Below are 18,297 nucleotides of genomic sequence, written 5' to 3' on the forward strand. Positions count from 1 at the left end.
AGTTTGTAGTGTTATTTCCAGATTGCAGCTTCTAGCTGCAATGATTTGATTAGAAACTTGAGCTGTTCTGATGGCTGTCTAAATGCTGAGTGGGGCTGAAAGTGTGTTGTAAATGGTCATATCAGTCTATCTGCTTGGCATAAGCATTTTAGTAAAAGTAAACACTTTTAGTAAAATGAAAATATTTAAAATAGAGCTATCAATTCTGGAAACACCTGTTCCATAGGATTATCTAAATGTGTGTGTATACATTTGTTGCCCTATTTGCAGCTTAATTTGAAGGGCTTTCTTCCCTCACCTGACGTACCAGTCAGATAACCAGTTTATTTTAACTATGTTCATTGTCATCTTAAATGTTTACTATTAAATACTATCATATGTCTCGTGAAATGTTAATTTTAACACCATTTAGGTGGTGTCCTATCCTGTCTCCCTTTTTGGCTACTGATGTTTTTCTGAACCAGCTGTTCTGTTTCCCACTGACTTAATTCAGTAGGAGAACCATCTCATAAACCTTGTGGTCCATGGCAGACCAGAGGTGCAAAATGTAGGGAAATTGTGCTCAGATACTGCAGCTGCAGGAGCATGCCTAGATTGGCTGAATTCTTCAGGAAATATAATTGATATTTATTCTGCCATGTCTCAAGTAAATTTTCTGGTATCCTTTAACTTGGCCAAAATTTCCCAGGGATATTGACATTCTGATCCAAGCACAAAGTCGTTAAGGTTGTTTGAAATTGTCCATTTGCTATTGACTCAGAGCAAGATATTTTTCTTTGATTTCTCTTTCAGAAATGGATGAAGCTTTTCGAACTTTTTTTATTAAGCCTGAGGCAAGTATGCAAGATAGCCTGAATTCTATTATTTGTAAGTATTATTTATTATAATAAACTGATGGGCAGTTTTGATTAATGAATGATTTTATAGTTCACTTTTTTCTTTCGTTCTTTATGTGACACTTCATAGCCTGAGATATGCCTCACCAGTAGTGCAGCTGATAGAATGCTCGCATATGAATCAGTGCATCAGAGATGCATTCTCAATTTTGACCAACTACTGTATGTCATAATTTGTAATGAGATCACTGTCTTAAAGCACTGGGAAAAAACCCCACTATTTTATACATTTGATACACAGATTTTCTCAATTAACAGAATCCTTGTATTTCCAGTGAAATATTCTGTCGTACTCTAACCATTCTTATAGTGTATGATTCATAAAGAATAACAAAAGTGTTAAAATATTATGAATTTTCCTCTTATCTTCTCCAGTGTTTCCTGGCAGGTGGTAGTACTGCTTTTACATCACTCTTTACAGAGCAAGGAGTGTGCAGCTCTGCCAAAATCATCATGCTTTACTTCAAAATCTTCTCTGGTCAACTTGGTACATCCATTTTATAACTAATGGTCTCTGAGGTTTGGCTGTGCATCAGATATTCTACACTTTCCTATCATCTATCTTATCTCTACTTATCTTGCATGAACAGCCTATTCCTATGAGGTAATAATTAAGTTCTGTTTTTTCTTTTAATCCTCTTTTGACAAGCAACTTATTTTTACCTCTGTCTCTCTCTCTCTTTTTTGTTTTTGTTTTTTGTAAAATTCATTGTCCTTCTTCCAAGTTGCTCCTAAGGGACATCTATCTTGTGACTTGCCTGTGCTAGGAACACTTGTTTTTGAATTTGATTGAAGATCTAATCGGTTCATCATTTTTCTTCATATATAGTTGTATATATAGTATATATAGAAAAAATATATATAGTTGTATATATACTATGTATATATATAACTGTATATATATAGTTGTAACTCATATATTATCAGTATATATATATATTACAACTTGGAGCAGTATATGAGTGGCAACTTTACAGCTGCCATGCTCTTCAGTCTTTAAACTAACATTAGAAAGTGTGTACAATGGAGAAAATAAATCTTGAATTTTTCCTGTGAGGGGGAAAAAGTCTGCTCTGGAGAATGAATCTTAGAAGTAATACACTTAAAAATAGCTGCAAGAATTGCACATTTATAATTTATGATTTCCTTGCAAAGTGGAAGGTTGCAATCAGAGTCTTGGGAAATAATTCATTGTCCGATGAATGGTCATGCAAATTCTGTTAGAAATGTCAGTGACTCCAGGATTTTACCTCATGTCTTTTCAAGAGATTTTCCATATCCTTTGTCACTTTGCATACCAGCCTGGATGATAAATGAGGGCATTACTCCACAGAAGAGATACCCTTGAATTTCTTCCTCTGGCTAGAACTTAAAAAAAAAAAAAGATTAAGATAAAAAGAATTTTTAAGGCTTCACTTTGCAAAGCTGCCTGTGGGGTTGATTGCCATACTTTAATGTAAATCATTTTGAAATGCTCAGTGTCTCTCTTTCTCCCTTCACTTTGTCCTTGGGACTATAGAAATACTGATTACTATTTTTGCCATATTATTTATACTTGCACAAGACGTCCCACTCTTTCTTTGCTGACTGGCATGCTAGTGCAACTTCCTGTGGAAATGAAAGCTTTTCTCTTTATAAAGTGGGTATATTTGATTAATTAGAGTTGCGTAGTGTTGTAAATAAAATCATGGTATTGTACTCATAGTTTGCTCACTACTCCAAAAGCTTGGAAGCTCCGACAATACAAAACGAGCTGTGCTGCCTTTTCATGTACAGGGTCTCATATGAGGATTTGTTAAGAGAAAGAAAACAAGAATGGGTACCATTCATTAAAACAAGAGGGATAACTTTTCATGATCTACAAGTGTTTTTTCTTTTTTTCCCTCTCCTTTTAATTTTTTTTAAGTTTACAGCAGAGAGAGTGTTAATTAGTTAGAAAAATGAATAATTAACCATCACCAATAAGCACTATTCTAGCAATGCATTAATTAGTTGCATTTCAGTGCCTCAAGTAAATTCTTTATGTGAATTATTTTGATTTGTATAAATTCTTGGTCTTCAATGAATTTTTTCTGCTAGCAAGAAATGCTTCAAAAAGACTGCTTTATGTGCTTTTTATATACTTACACATGTTTTATGCTTTATGTATACTGCTGTATATGCCCATGTATATAGTAAGCATTATGGTAATACATAGTACATAACAGTTTTCTATCCATAAGCTTTGCTGATGCATTTGAAAAGGTCTCCTTTTTAAGTAGTAAATCTTAACGACTGAAAGTTTTTCATGTGAGAAAACTTCATGCCAAGAGTAGGAGCCAAATAATCTTTACCTGAATCAAAGAGAATTAAATGATTTGAAATGAATGGTGAACCACAGATCTTACCATTCAGGACCCACTAAGCTTTAATACTTTAATGTGTCATTAGTTTTGTCATCAATTGTTGTCATCAATTTTGGTTTTACGCCTTCATATTGCAAATAGTTCTCAGATTGGGTTATCAAAATAATAGTCTTGGTCTTAGAAACTTAAGTTCTGTTTCATAGTTTCTGTGAAAATGTGGATGTGGGATGGATTTGAAAGCAAATGTTTGCTTCAGCTATCATAGGTACTATAACAGTAAGCAGTCTGAGAAATATTTGTTACTGGTGTTCATTCCAGGTTGTTTCTGTTAGGAAGAGAATTTGGTGTCAAGGCTGGTGCTTTTTAATGCTCTTTAACCAAGTAATGTAAGCATGTCATAATTTTAATTGAACTTGCAACCATCATCTGTTATTTAAAAAGCTCCCAGTCCCCTCACAGGAGTCTCTCTTGGCTTTCTCACAGCTACATTTCAAGAGCTCCTCTGGGGGCATCTGCATGGTGGAGGCCTTTCCAGCTCCTTTCGACTAATTGAAACTAGATGATTTTAAGGTTCTTTCCAACTCAAGCCTCTTTAGGATTCTAATTGCTTTGGCAGTACACGTAGATGGAATTTGGGTAGTCGCTGTGTACATCAGTGTTCAAGGCTGGTTTTACTTGCAAATCAAGTGTGTTCTCTAAGTGTCACTCCAATCTAACCATGTAATAGAAACAAGATAAATCTATTGAGTAACATTGAACTAGGGTGTAGTTAGTCTGTAATTTTTCCCAATATTTTGATCATAAATGTGAATTACCAAGCAGTGCTGAAGTTCAGTGAGTAGCGTCAGAAAAAGCAGTGCTGCTGGAGATCAGTGTGCATTCTCTGACTCAGCGTGTAATTTGAAGATTGTAATTTATCCTTCTGAGGACAGAAACAGCTCTTATAGGCAAGGAATGTTTTTTGTTCTTCTTCTGATATTCTGTTACACGTGCCATTCAATGGCAAGGTAAACCTATGAAGTTGCATGTGCCCCTTAAATGTACAGGGACTGTAGGAACTAAAGAAACATTTTTGGGGATGGTGGCTGTTGGCTACAGAACTGGTGAAATTTCAGAGCACCAGATACTAAAAAACAGTTGCACTGCCTTAAAAATAAATATAAACTAAGTTTAAAATTGCTATGTTTTTAAATGGCTTGGATTGAAAGGCATCTTAAAGATTATCCAATTCCAACTCCCTTGCCACCCCCCTGGTTGTCCAGGGACCCATCCAACCTGAACTGAATACTACTGGGGATGGTGCATCCACAGCCTCTCTGGGCAGCCTGTGCCAGTGCTTCACCATCCTCTCAGTGAAGAACTTCTCTGATATCTAATCTAAATCTCCCCTCTTTTAGTTTAAAACTGTTTCCCCTTCTCCTACCACTACTGTGTAAAAAGTTGATTTCCCTCCTATTTATAAGCTCCCTTTGTGGCAGGAAAGCCACAATGAGGTATTCCGGCAGCCTTCTCTTCTCCAGACTGAACAAGCCCAGCTCCCTCATCCTATCATTTTAAGAAAGGATGTATAAGGAATATAAAACACATATAACATTTTCATAAACATATAAATTAACTGTTGTTACAGATACAACTTAAAATCCTTCTCAGAAAAGCCCATTCGTATTTATACGTCTGTATTTTATAACTTAAAAAAAATAATTGCATTCTACATAAAGAATTGGCATGCTGAGAGAGGCTGTAAAGAAGTGGTGGTATATCTGTAGTTTGGAGAAATTGTTGACAGTGTTTCTGCCATGCATGGGATAAAAAAGTAGTGAAGTGTCACAAAGAACAGGGAGTCTAGAAGTTTGGAGAAGCATTTGGACTAAATTACCAGTCATGTTGGCATTCAATACTTGCAGAAAGCATTTGCAACAGCTCAGCTTCTCTAAGGACAGAAAGGAAAAGGATAAAAGTTGTTGTTTCCAGCAGGTATAAATGATAGGTCATTTGCAAAACACACAATTATTATGTCTTTCTTATTAATTTTAGGTTTAAATGACCTAGAAAACTGCAAGTTTGGGAGGTGGTTAATTCTTCAATAGAGCTGAAAAGGAGAAGTCTAACCGATCTCCCAGTTCAAATATGTTTTGACTATTGTAAATGTGTTTTTAGAGAGAAGAATTTGAGTAACTCTTGTAAAGTGAAGGATACGAAAGAATAAGTGAAGTTTACCACCAGCATTCTGTAAAGGAAAGGTTTGTTTTTGGGCTGTGACACTAGAGCAAACACAGTCTGCAGGAGTGCAAAAATCCTGTCAGAGCTGGAGCCAATCCATCAAAGCCCTAACCAGGTCTCTATTCTAAGTGGTTTGTGCTAGAGGCTTTGATCCATGTAGTCTTTAATAAAGGGACATGTCTCCCTCAGGTCAGCACTCTCCTTTCAGTAAGTGTTTTCCCTCTATGGATTATGTGACTGGTTTTATTGATTAGGTGGAAAATTGTACCCAGCAAGCTGGGCATAGAAGTGGATCTGGAGAAGCCTGGTTGCCTGGCTCAGATGGGGATTCTTTTTCCTTTCAAGACTTTGGGAAATCACTTGGTCTGTGTCAGTTTCACAGATGCAATCTGTAAAGAAGATTGCAAACCTTGAAATTAGCCTAAATCTAGTGTTGCTTCTCTGCATGGAATAAAATCAATGACCTCTCATCCTGCCATTCACTTTCTAGGCAGGGGAAGTAAGTAGATAACACTTCGACTTTCTTTGTGGTCTGATCTCCCATAACTTTCACTGGCTTCTATTCTGTTATTATTCACAGAAAATATATCTTCCAATCTTGGCATGCACTCATTTTCAAAAAGCTATATCTAACTGAAGTTTTGTACATAAAAATATCTGCTTTTGTTTATTTACTTTTATTTTTTTTGCTTCAAGATACAGCTGGTAAATACCTGTTTCAGTGGAAATTCACAACACTGGTACCAACGCACCCTTCCTTCAAGCTGTGTGTAAGTCACCCCATATTTGTTGCCCAATTTGAACTGTACATGCTCTATTAGTTCCTGTGCAGAACAACCTGCATTTCGAATACATGCACATGAGTCTTTTACTTAGTGCTTCCGAAGTCCAAAATGTTGAAATTAATGTATCTTTGTGGACTGTTTTTTAATACTTATAAATGTATGGTGATGGGAGATCGTGATTTGCATTTAACTGGTCCTAATGGTAGAAATATTGACAGAAAGCTGTGAATCAAACTACTGTAACACAAAAAAGGTTTGCAATATGAGGATCTAATGAGCCAGACAAGGCTTTTTAATGTCTATTTCTTTCTGATTCAGTCGAAAGAAGACCTTTTCCTTCAGAAAAAAAAGGAGAGAAGGAAAGAGATAAGAAAGGTGGAAAAGATATATAATTCACAAACATAATTTCTCCATCCACTCCTCTTTTATTTCTCCTTACAATTATCTTAGTGCCAGGAAAAAGGATACCAAGTTATTATCAAAAGATGGAAACTCAATGTGTTATTCTCTTGTACTGTTAAATTTGACAGTAATTGAACATGTAATGATTCTGAAGGCTGTCACTTTGCTCTTTCATGAACATAGATGCTGACTGTATCATCTGTGTACTGCAGAAAACAAATGATTGAAATGTGTTACTGAAGCCAATATTCAAGGCCAGTGATGTCCATGTCACTGTTGGCAGGCTATTGTTCTTGCACAGTCACACCCTTGTACTGCAGGCATGTTCTGTCACTTAAAATCAGCCAACTGAGAGGCAAAGATAACTGAAAATTATCTTAACACAGTTGTTTTCTTTCACATGATTTTTGCATCTGTGAATTAAACTGCAGAGAAATTTTTTGAACTCAGTTCAATTCTGATTTGGCAAATGCTGTATGGTAGTAGTCTGAAGTACATTCTCTCAGGATGACATGGAATTGAATGGCTCTGGTTTTCTCAGAAATAAAGGCTGTGAGTTGCTTTAAATTGGCAAGGAAGGCTATAAATATTTGGGACCCATTTCCCAGCTTTTCCCAGTTGCCAGTCTTCTGTTGACTTTAGAGCTGCACCAGTTGGGGAGCTGACTTTGAAGTGCAGTCATGCCCTTCATATCTGCCCGAGCAGATCACTCATAATTCCACTGATCATGCACAGCAGCTTTTAAGTCGCTGTTTATCTTTGTGCATTTGAGAATATACACTGGCTCTATCTTAAGTGTCAAGATAATGTGTGCTTAGTGTGGACATGGAAGTGCTGTCATACCATCAGGGTGGTCAGATTATCAAATGGATCCATGCTTTATATTCCGTCTGCATGCCATCTCTAGACTTACTACAGAAATCAAAGTTTTCCACACAACAGCTTTGAGCGAGGTTTCAAAATGGGTTCAAGTAAATATAGCAATTGATTAAAAATGACTTTGTAGCACTCGATATGCAAATATTTGTTTCTGAGTTTTCTTCAAGAATATTTTGAACAGATATCTTCTATTTCCCTTCTGTAATGATTCACATTTCAGCACTGCCTTCACCTTCAACTGCCTTCACCTAATGAAAACTTTAAAATGTGTTTCAGAATGTCTTTTGGCAGCCTCACTTAATATAGCAGTAATGTTAGTATCTTTTTAATTGCATACCTTTCTATTAACTTTATTATTATTATTTTTGATAGTGAGACTCGTCACCATTATTCAAGCAATAACATGTGTCCATTTATTCATGCTCTTTCATTTGTCTCCCTGGGTCATTATTTTAAAGGTGGAATGCTTGCTGTACTGAGAGTTCAACCTAAGTAAAGTGGTTATTAAGACACTTAACCTTCCTTTTCTTTCTTCAAAACTTGATCTAGCAAAAGTGTATTGTTTGAAGTTAGTTATTTATTTTCCTTGAAGATAAGTCTTAAGGGACCTGCCTGCACACCTTAACAAGTAATACAAGAAAAAACAACTTCAATTTTGATTTTCTTCATGACCTTACACTCCTCTTACTTCCATCCTTTTAAATATTACTATTAGGTTAAAAAGGACATTCTAATTTTATAGCTTTTTAATTGCTACTAGACCTAAATGAGGACCAAGAAGAGTTCACCTCATGGATGTTCTCAGTGCAAAGTCCCTGAACTGCCGTGGAAAATGTTTTTGACTATTAAGGGCTTGGCAAATCCAGTATTACTGGTACTGAACAAAACCCTTAGGCACTTTGGTATTAATGAAATTGAAGGAGCACCTTCTGGCTCTAATTTTAATCACTTGAATGTATAACAAAATGAGATACATTGAATTTGAGATTGACCACGTGGAAAAAAATGATTTTTGCATAGAGAGAGCTGACTATAATATGTACTGGAATTGTATTGTAAAATATAATCATAATGCATATTAATAAATATTTATAGAACTTGAATGAACAAGAAATCTTCTTGCATTTGATTATTTCTGAAAAGGTGATTTTTTTGTTCATTTTGGGAGATCATGAAACATCTCTATTTTTTGTGGGGTGGGGGAGGGAGGGAGGAATTGGTGAGGGAGAAAGTGAAATCCTTTCACATTTTCATAGTGCAGTGCTAAGGAAGATATCTGTGCTATATAAAGGAAGATATGTGTGGCTATATGATATTATGTTCTATCTTCTAGTCTCCAGCAAGTGTGAGTGGAGTACATACTATTTCCAACATATGAGAACAAACCTCAGCATGTACAAGGTACTCAGTTGTTCATTTATCTCAGAAACTGAGTAACTGCATATCTGCCCTGATTTCATCTCACTGAGGTAAAAAAACCAAGTCCTAAAAAGTGCAACCAAGCCATGTCTGTCTTTTTTTTACCCAGCTATGAAATTTGCTCTGATGTTTTTTCAGGTGATTTGTGAGATAATTTGAAATGTTGTATGTATAAACATAAGACACCTAAGCTGAGATTTTAAAGCAATTTTCAGCAACTGTAGAGCTGAAAATGCATTTTAAAAAGGCAAAAAGTAAAAATAAATCAGGCAGAACTTTTGTAATTACGTGAGGTTAAAGGCTAAGGAGTTTAGAAAAACACAGCAGGTTGAGATTCCTATCTATTTTTGTAAAACACAAACAACAAAAACAACACTGTGTTAACAACATTGCATTTAGTTAACTTTGTGTATAGCTATTTCTGTTCTTGTATAAGTTATTGTATAAGTAATCAAAATGCATGAATTCTTGCCATACTTGAGACAAATATTACTGATGTTTAATACTTAGTAGAAGACTGTCAGAAGTTTTTCATGGAAATATTAAGTTAAGATCCAGGGAAGAATTAAGTTCAGGATGTAGGAGGAAAATACAATTGCTAACATCAGTTTAGACAACTCATATTATAGAGCAAAAATATTGCATGTTGTCCAGCTAAATTTAGGATGAAGAATCACAGAATTATAGGGGTTGAAAAGAACCTCCAGAGATCATCTAGTCCAACCCCCCTGCCAAAACAGGCTCCCTAGACCAGGTTGCACAGTAATGATTGATCTTGTTTCAGTTAAAAGTAGTTCAGTAGTAAAATAGAAATACTTGCTGCATATGGAGACCAGTTCAAGATCAGTGAAAACCAGTCTGGAAGGGAAGGAAATTCAGCAATAGTTCAGTAGTAGCAGCACACAGAGATGATGCTTGAGCTGGTGCCAATAAGCCGTGCTGCTCCTGGTGGCATCCCCTGGTCCATCAGTCCCTCTGTGCAGCAAAATGACCCAACTAGCACCTACCTCTGCACTCAGATGTCCTGGGGATGCATGCACTTCTTGGTAGTTTGGGTATGTATGATATTACTGAATGTATTAGATGGCCCATGGGATGAGAGTAGGACATGCTTTGCTAGATACTGGGTGATGATATGGGGCTGTGCATATGCTCCTGTTGCTTTGTAATGGGTGTTACAAAGATGCTGAAATTGAATTGTTCTGAAGTGACGTTGCTGTTAAGTACTTAAGCGCTTTTATGAACCAAAACTAAGACGCAACTCTTCAATCCAGTTGGTGTGCACTTCATATCAAAATAATTTTCCCTGCTCATTGGAAAGTTGGGTGTAGTCTCCACTTGACATGGCTTTGTGAATAAAATTACTTGTTGGCAAGGAGTCAAAGATATATGTCAGCATTTTTCACATGACTTAAGTAAAGGTAAGCAAGAAAGTGAACAGAGCTGAAATGTAACCCTCCAATTACAAATGCTGCATGTGAAAATAAGGCTGTCTTGTTTACTCAAAGGATTTTCTCCTTGCCAAAAGACTTACGCTTAACAGACAAGATGTTCCAGCAGCATATGATTAGAATTCATGATGGCATTTGAATGTCCCTTTCAGAGCTAAAACTTCTAATGCTGCTTCTGGCTTCTGTGTCATAAAATTTAATGAGAACCTTTAATTCTTTCAGAGTGCCAATAAAATTTTGTAAACAATGTTATTTTCAGTGCAGAGCCTGGGCTTCTAGGATATTGAGATGACTTAATGATAGACAATATTCTGGCTGTAAGCCAACCTACTAAGAGGTTATAATAAAAATATAACAAATGTGAACTTCTTCTCATATAAGTCACATTAAATAAATTGTGTGAGACAAAGTGTTACAGAACTGGAAGTGTATTCTGTGATGTGTGGAATTGTCCATACTAGGTTGATGGGAAACTGTTCAAATGTATACAAGACTTCGGTCTTGAGCCCATGAAGTTGATGCTTTTGACAGTAAAATTTATTTTTTAATTAAAAAAAAAATTTCCAAATTTTTTTAGCATTTATTTTTCCCTTCACAAAACAATATCTTTTTTATTATTTATTTATTTTTAACTCTGCTTGCAGATACAGAAAGATCTCTCTTAACAAATGTTTGCTCATGTGTTTCAGTTGCTATCTTGATATCTTGAGAGAGGATATCATTTCAGGGTAGTAATCAATAATTTAATTAATCTAAATCATGATTTATTTTTTTATAACTGTAAGTAGCTTGAAAACTGCTAGAATAAGGTCACAGCATTTAAAAATTTCTTTTTGTTTTGTTAAGGATGGAATGTGGCTATTTGACAGTTATATTCACAGTAATTAGGATACGTATCCCAAATTTTGTTCCTGATCTTATCTGGTTAATAAAAGGTCTTTAATTCCATTTGAAAAGCAGTGGCAACAAGAATTCCTTTCAGAATTTGTAGGGAAATGTTGCATGGTGTTTCTGGTTTTGTTTTGCATTCTTTTGTACAGATGCTGGAGGAAAATCAAGTGACTTGTGACTCCATGGTATATCAAAACATCATTACATGTGCTTATTTTCAAGTAAAGTAGTTCATAACTGAAGTACATATTTATTTCCTTTTTTTCTTCTTTTAAGTATATTTAAAATTCTTGAAAATTTGTGTGTTTGATTTCTTGCTTTGTGGCCTAGAAACAGTGCAAATGCTCAAGTATTTTCTAACTTGGGGTCAAAACAGATGAAGAAAGTAGGTTGTGATTCTAATTGAAAAGAATTAGATTAAAAGAAGTTACTTATAAATTTATGCAATAATAGCATGAAAAACCAAAACAAAAATGCAACCATCTAACTATTATAGTAGGGGTTAGTGTCTCACAAAAAGAAATAATGATGTATGCTGAGTAATATATTACTCTACCTATAAAACAAAAAAAAAATGACTTGCAAGTTGTTTTGTGAACCTGGCAATTTAACATACAGTAGGAAGAAATTCATAGAATTTTGATTTTCAAGATGTCTCAGTCTATTAGGTATATTTCAGAGAACTGCAAATAGAAAATGCCGTGCTGTATTCAAAAGGGGTAAATTCAATGACCAGGATAATTATAGGCTTGTCAGACCAACATTAATCTAGGCAAGAAAATGGAAAGACCAATGCATGACTCAGTTGACACAGTTAGAAGAAATTATAAGATAATTAATACCAATTGGTATACATTTATAGATGATATATTTTTCTTAAACTAACTTTATCTCTTCTATGAGAGAACACTTCTGGTTTGCAATCATAGCATTATTGATGCAATGGAAGTATTATGAGCATTTGACTTGTTAACATCTGGCTTTTCAGAGAAGAAAGCTAGTAAATATACAGTCATCTAGTGCATATTAAGTAGATGGGAAGGACTCAAAATATTATTTAGGAATCATCTTAGACTGTATTACTGAGGTTTCTTGAAGCTCAGCTTTCCATTGTTTCACACTTCACAAATGCTGAGCTGTCTGACCTTGCTTACCCTCCTTGATCCAAAGCTGTGGACTTGCTAGTTTGACCTTGGATGACCTGGCTTGCCAACATGGGCTCGTCTTATGACTGAAACTCTTGGCTGCACTTCACTACCGCCTCTAAGCCAGGCCCATGCTGGCGTTGTGGGACAGGGCCCTGGCTAGAGATGCCCTGCCCTGCTGACTGTGGCATCTTGCCTGGCTCCACATCCCTTATGGAGCAGCAGTTCATCATCAGTGCCTTGACTCAGGTCTGGCTTCTGCAGTTGTTGAGGACAGCCCTGCTGCATTGTGGAACTACTGTTCATTTTGGTATATCTCTTGTGCACCCAAAGGGCAGATGCTGAATTCCCTCTGCCTTGTCCTTACGTTTTGACTTGTCTTTTGCACAAGCTGGTTGGTTTTTTGTGTTTTATGGGATGCCTGGAGATATAACTATTACGTTTTCAAGGCACTTAAATATCAAGTTGTGTTCTTATTCTATGCAGTTTATATGAAGTTCATAACAGGCTAAATAGTCTGTCCTCTCTGGAAATTGGAGACAATTCCAAGTTTAAAAGGAAGAAAACAAACTAGGGGGATAATGATGCATCAAAAAAGAAAATTAAGGTGAAGGGAGATGTAGATAACCACTTTCGATTGAAAAACAATTGAACTGGGGAAAAAAAGAATAATTTGATAATGCACTGCACTGTAAGAGAATGCTTTCTATACAGAAATAGCTTTCTGCCTTAGAGATATTTAAAACAAAAACAAAAAAAAGCTCACTATTATCCTTAGGGAAAAAAATAGAGATATTCACAAGAAAAACGTGCTTCTGGAAGCATTCACCATCATGAAACATATTTCTCCTTTACAACCAGTGCACACTGCTAAAATATACTTGTGTAGTAAATCAAATGATCTCCATAGGAAAACAAAATGTTGTGCAACTTAATACTAGTGGAACTGGTAGTTCTGTAATCACTAAATCCAGTATTTAAAATAAATATGAAAAAAAATTGCTTGGGAAGGCAATAAACTTAAGAATACTCATTATGTTTGAGCTTCTTAATTAGAAGTGAAGTGCTTGAATTTGTCCTCTTCAAACAGTGACTTAAAGAAGAGATGAGAAAGAAGAAAAACAAGGAAAAATGAAACAAAATGATTATTTGAAAACACTGCTTGAAGCAACATTCTTCCTTAACATTACAGTCTGGATAAGGCTGACCTTGTTAGCTACAAAGTGGTTTCTATTTGTCATTAATCCTGACTGATTATAAGAATTTACTTTGACCACTTATTTATTCTGCTGCTGTCATTTAGGTCATAACCTTGTAGCAATGAATTTCAGACTAATTGCACTACGTAAGGAAGAGAGAATGATTAATGAGAGTTCCTTTGAATTTTTCCTTTTTTCTCTTATGAGTGCTCTTGCTTTGCAAAATGTTGAATAGAAATTAATAACATATATTTTTCTGTACACTTTATTATATTTCCTTGGGAATATATTCCTTGCCCTATGATTTAGGTGTGGAGCACTTTTGGTCACATCTGTTACCTGTCTCTGAATTCATCAGCTATCATCTGTCCTCATGAAATCAATCTTGATGTGAACACAGCATGCCACGTGAGTGTAATGTTGATTTATATGATGACCATATAACATTTCACTGTGTCTCTGCCTTTTAAAATGTAAAATAGCAATGTATAACCCTTTTTGACTGTTACAGTGTATCAAACAGTATTAAAATAGACTCAAAATTCATTCATTTGCGATTCATTTTCAGAGCTCAGTGTGTCTTTAATATGTTTATGGTTCATGTATAAATGTTAATAAAGTAACGTACCTGCTTCACTGCAATTTGTTTTAATTCTTTAGTAATGTTCTCGATACCTATTTCAGTATATGGAGGATGCAGTATCTCATTCTGACTTTATTTCATACAGTAAACACAATTTTATGGATGAGATTTTCTTCTAGTGCAGTGCAGTGTCCTTTGAGAAATCCTTGGAGAAAAGGTTTTAGACCCTTGCTGTTCTGTATTATTTGAAGTTGTCTTTGTGCAGAAGTAAAGCTCCAGCTAGCTATTTGGGATGATGACATGCAGGTTCCTTTTTCCATCTTGGCTGATACCAGGGAGGCTATTTCTGGTTTTCATTAACTACCTACCACAACTTTCAGACTGGTTGCTTTAGAATGACCTCTACTTAAATTGTGAGGAAACGGAGTCGATTTTCAGCTGCACCATGATGTCTGCTATTCTGGACTCTGCATTTCTCATGGATGGCAGCGTGCTGCAGCCTGCAGTGAAGGGGCAAGACCTTCCTGTTGCTTGTGGTTTTGGATTTGCTTTAAGTTATCTTTCTGTTTTGTCCAGGTGAATCTGAGGTATTTGTAGATCTCTAATGGGGTTAATAGGAAGGGTGAGCTGTGTCTTTGTAAGCCTGAGAAAGTTGTAAGATATAGAGATAGGAATTTGGTTTTTGCTATTCCTTTTTCTCTGTTTTTTCTGCCGAGGAAAAGGTCCTCTATATCAGCTGCAGTATTCCTGAAGAAGAGCAGGCTAGATAACGTCACAATTCAAATGATCTTTCTTTAAATACATGTTGGAAGGAAGAGGATTTATCTATGACCTGACGCTTTGATTTTCTTTGCCCTGCGAGCAATCCTGAGTGTGTGGGGTTTGCTTGCATTCAGCTTGAGTGTGGGACTGAGAACATCAACCAATAATAATTATAGTAAAAATCTGTACAACAGGCTAGCACAAAGTTGCATACCAAAATTTCAATTACAATTCCATATTCTTAAGCCTGTAGTTGAAGCCTAGGAAAAAGAATACTTCAATAAATCCACAAAAATTTGGACAAGCAGAAACGTTGACAGTTGAAGCAATCCAATTAAGGTTAACACCTTCATCTTGCTTAAAATATTGTCTTTGGGAATCTGCTGAAAATGTCTACGTTGTTAGCTGCATAGTTCTTGTGTCAACCAGTTCTTCCTTAGACTGGAGGTTTTGTTTTGTTTTTTTAAACTTGAGATTTTTTACGTGATTTTTCTCCAGAGGTATTAAAAAATTGCTTTTAGCATAATATGTTGTGCAGAAATACAGCTACATACAGCATGATTTCTTATGAAGCACACAATCTTTGTAGAGACTTTTGAGGAGAGTTATCTGCTGTTCCTTCTGTAACTATAAAATGTCCTGTGCAAAATACCATAAAAATTAAAATACATGCTTCCATGAAAAAATGATCATGAATACAGATGCCACTTGGGAGAGGGGGACATAGCTATGTCAGGTAGTTCAGATACTCCTCTGATTAGTATTAGAAGCTTGCTCTATGAATTGCAGCAGCTGAGTGGCTTTATAGTGTTTTACTGGTACCTGCTTTAATGCAGGAAAGCAGAACGAGTATTGACATCTGAAAGGAGATGAATGGAATTTTGCTATCTAATCAGGTCTTGAGAGTCAAAAAAGAGACACAGAATTCTTTCAGCTTTAAGAAATGGGAATTTGATTGTCACGATGATATCAGAGAAACCTATCATGAGCTAAGGTGCTTCCCATGTTTTTCTGGGCAAGAAAGAGATCAGTTTCTCTTGCAACTACTTTATTTTCCCCTGCTAGAATTCCAAGCACCATAAGGAAAACAGATCAGAAAAGATATTTATCTTTAATTATAATGAGCAAGAGACATATTTTAACTCCGTTTCTTAAAGGAATTAATGGTAAAATTCTGCCTCAAGGGTGTTTCTGAGCATAGGAGTTCCTATGGCTGTTTGTGTTATGTAGCTGTCTGTTTAAGGCTGTCTGTTATGTTCTCACTGTCTCCTTCCTCAGAGAAATTAGCTAGACCTGTTGTAGATATAACTTCCACACGGAAATTCTTACAGTGATGAAATCTATTTTCTGAGCTGCTTATCCTTCTCAGGCTTTCCACTGTCAGTAAAATATTTTTCTGTAGTATGTCTTTAGGATCGTAATGTTATATGATATACTATGATACTGTAACTTAAAATTGTGAACAAAATGGTTTTTTTTCTGTGTTGCGTCCATTCAGTTTAAATGTAATTAAATGCTATTGCAACTAAAAAAGAAAAAGTAGTATTTGTATGCTGTATTCTTTACAAGCCTATTTCTACAAGCCACTATTTACTGGGTTAACCATTATCATTACTGCAGTGATATAGCAAGGATTAAATATTCTCTAGGTTTGATTTAGTCTCTCAGTTAAAACATCTGTGATGCTTCTGTAATGTGAACAGAATTTGAACAAGCTGAAATGTATACTCAGACTGGAATTAATTTTTTAAAGTAAAGAATGCTCTAACCAGGTTGGTTGGTTGTGACTTGTTGGGAAGTCATGTGTGTACTCCATGTCATAGAATCATAGAATGAATCATAGAATGGCCTGGGTTAAAAAGAGGCTCAAAGATCATCTAGTTTCAATCCTCTGCTGTGGGATTGACCAGTCATTGACCAGGATTAGCCCTAAAATAGGCAGCTGTCACACTCCAATATAGAGATGTGATTATGTGTATACCCGGCGTGAGATTAAAACACAACGGGTCAAATGTTAGCCCAACCAGTTTATTATAAATACTCGTTGCTTAGGGATATGGGGAAGGGAAGGTGAGAAATAGAAAAGGAATAAAAAGCAAGGAGTCTTGATAGAAAGCAAGAGAGATATATTCACCACCGTGGATCCAGCGAGGTTTGTAGTAGGTCCATTGATCTCAGGAACTCTCTGGTCACTGTGGGTGAAGGGAGAAAGCTGGGAAGCTTCACAGCAATCAGGCCAAGGGGTTCGTCTGAAGAGTTTCTCCCCTCAGGGAATTCTCCATCAAAGATTTTTTTCTCTTCACGAGTTCTCTGTCAAAGATGTTTTCTTTGGGAGTTCTCCAAAGTTGTTAGTTTAGTGAAGGCCTTTTATTCCCCATTTCTCATTTTTTTTCTTTTCTCTCTGTTTGTGTGACATGCCTGGCCCAACAGATAAGCCAGCAGAGGATGTCGCCTTCACTGCCATGCAGGAGCATTGTTGTCTTTTTGAGGTGGTCAGCTTCTCCAAGCCATACCCCCCCAGAAAAGGCTATTTGCCCCTATTTCTGCTTATCTTTACAACCATAAGCAGACACACTGAGGCACCATGACACCCATCTGGATAATCGGCAGTTATCAGTCAGTCTTGTCATCAGAAAAGGCCTTACAAAGCAAGCTTTGAGACAAAAGAAAGGAAATCATTTTCCATCCTTCATAGCAGCCCAGAGCCACATTCAGCATTGCCTTGAATGCCTCCAAGGTTGGGGCATCCACAACCTCTCTGGGCAACCATTCCAGTATGTCACCACCCTCTGAGTGAAAAACTTCGTCCTAACATCTAACCTAAATCTCCTGTCTTAGTTTAAAACCATTCCCCTCTTCTATTACTATCAACCCGTGTAAACAGTTGTTTCTCCTCATGTTTATACATCCCCTTCAAGTTTTGAAAGGCCACAGTGAGGTTTCCCTAAAGCCTTCTCTTCTCCAAGCTAAACAAGCCCAGTTCCTTCAACCTATCCTAATAGGAGAGGTGCTGCAGCCCTCTGATCATTTTAGTGGCTCTCCTCTGGACCTGTTCCAAGAGCTCTGCATTCTTCTTGTGCTGGAGGCCCCAGTCCTGGATGCAGTACTACAGATGGGAACTCACAAAAGCTGAGTAGAGGGGGACAATCACCTCCTTCTCCCTGCTGGCCACCCCTTTTTTAATAAGCCCATGATATGATTGACCCTCTGGGGTGCAAATCTGCATTGCTGAGTCATGTCCAGCTTCTCATCCACCAGGATCTCCAAGTCTTTCTCTGTAGGGCTGCTCTCCAGAGGTTCTTCCACCAGTCTGCATAAAT

This window comes from Cyrtonyx montezumae, unplaced genomic scaffold, assembly GCF_038088225.1.
Source record: "Cyrtonyx montezumae isolate F1298 unplaced genomic scaffold, pur_monq_1.0 scaffold_2, whole genome shotgun sequence".
Taxonomy (NCBI): domain Eukaryota; kingdom Metazoa; phylum Chordata; class Aves; order Galliformes; family Odontophoridae; genus Cyrtonyx; species Cyrtonyx montezumae.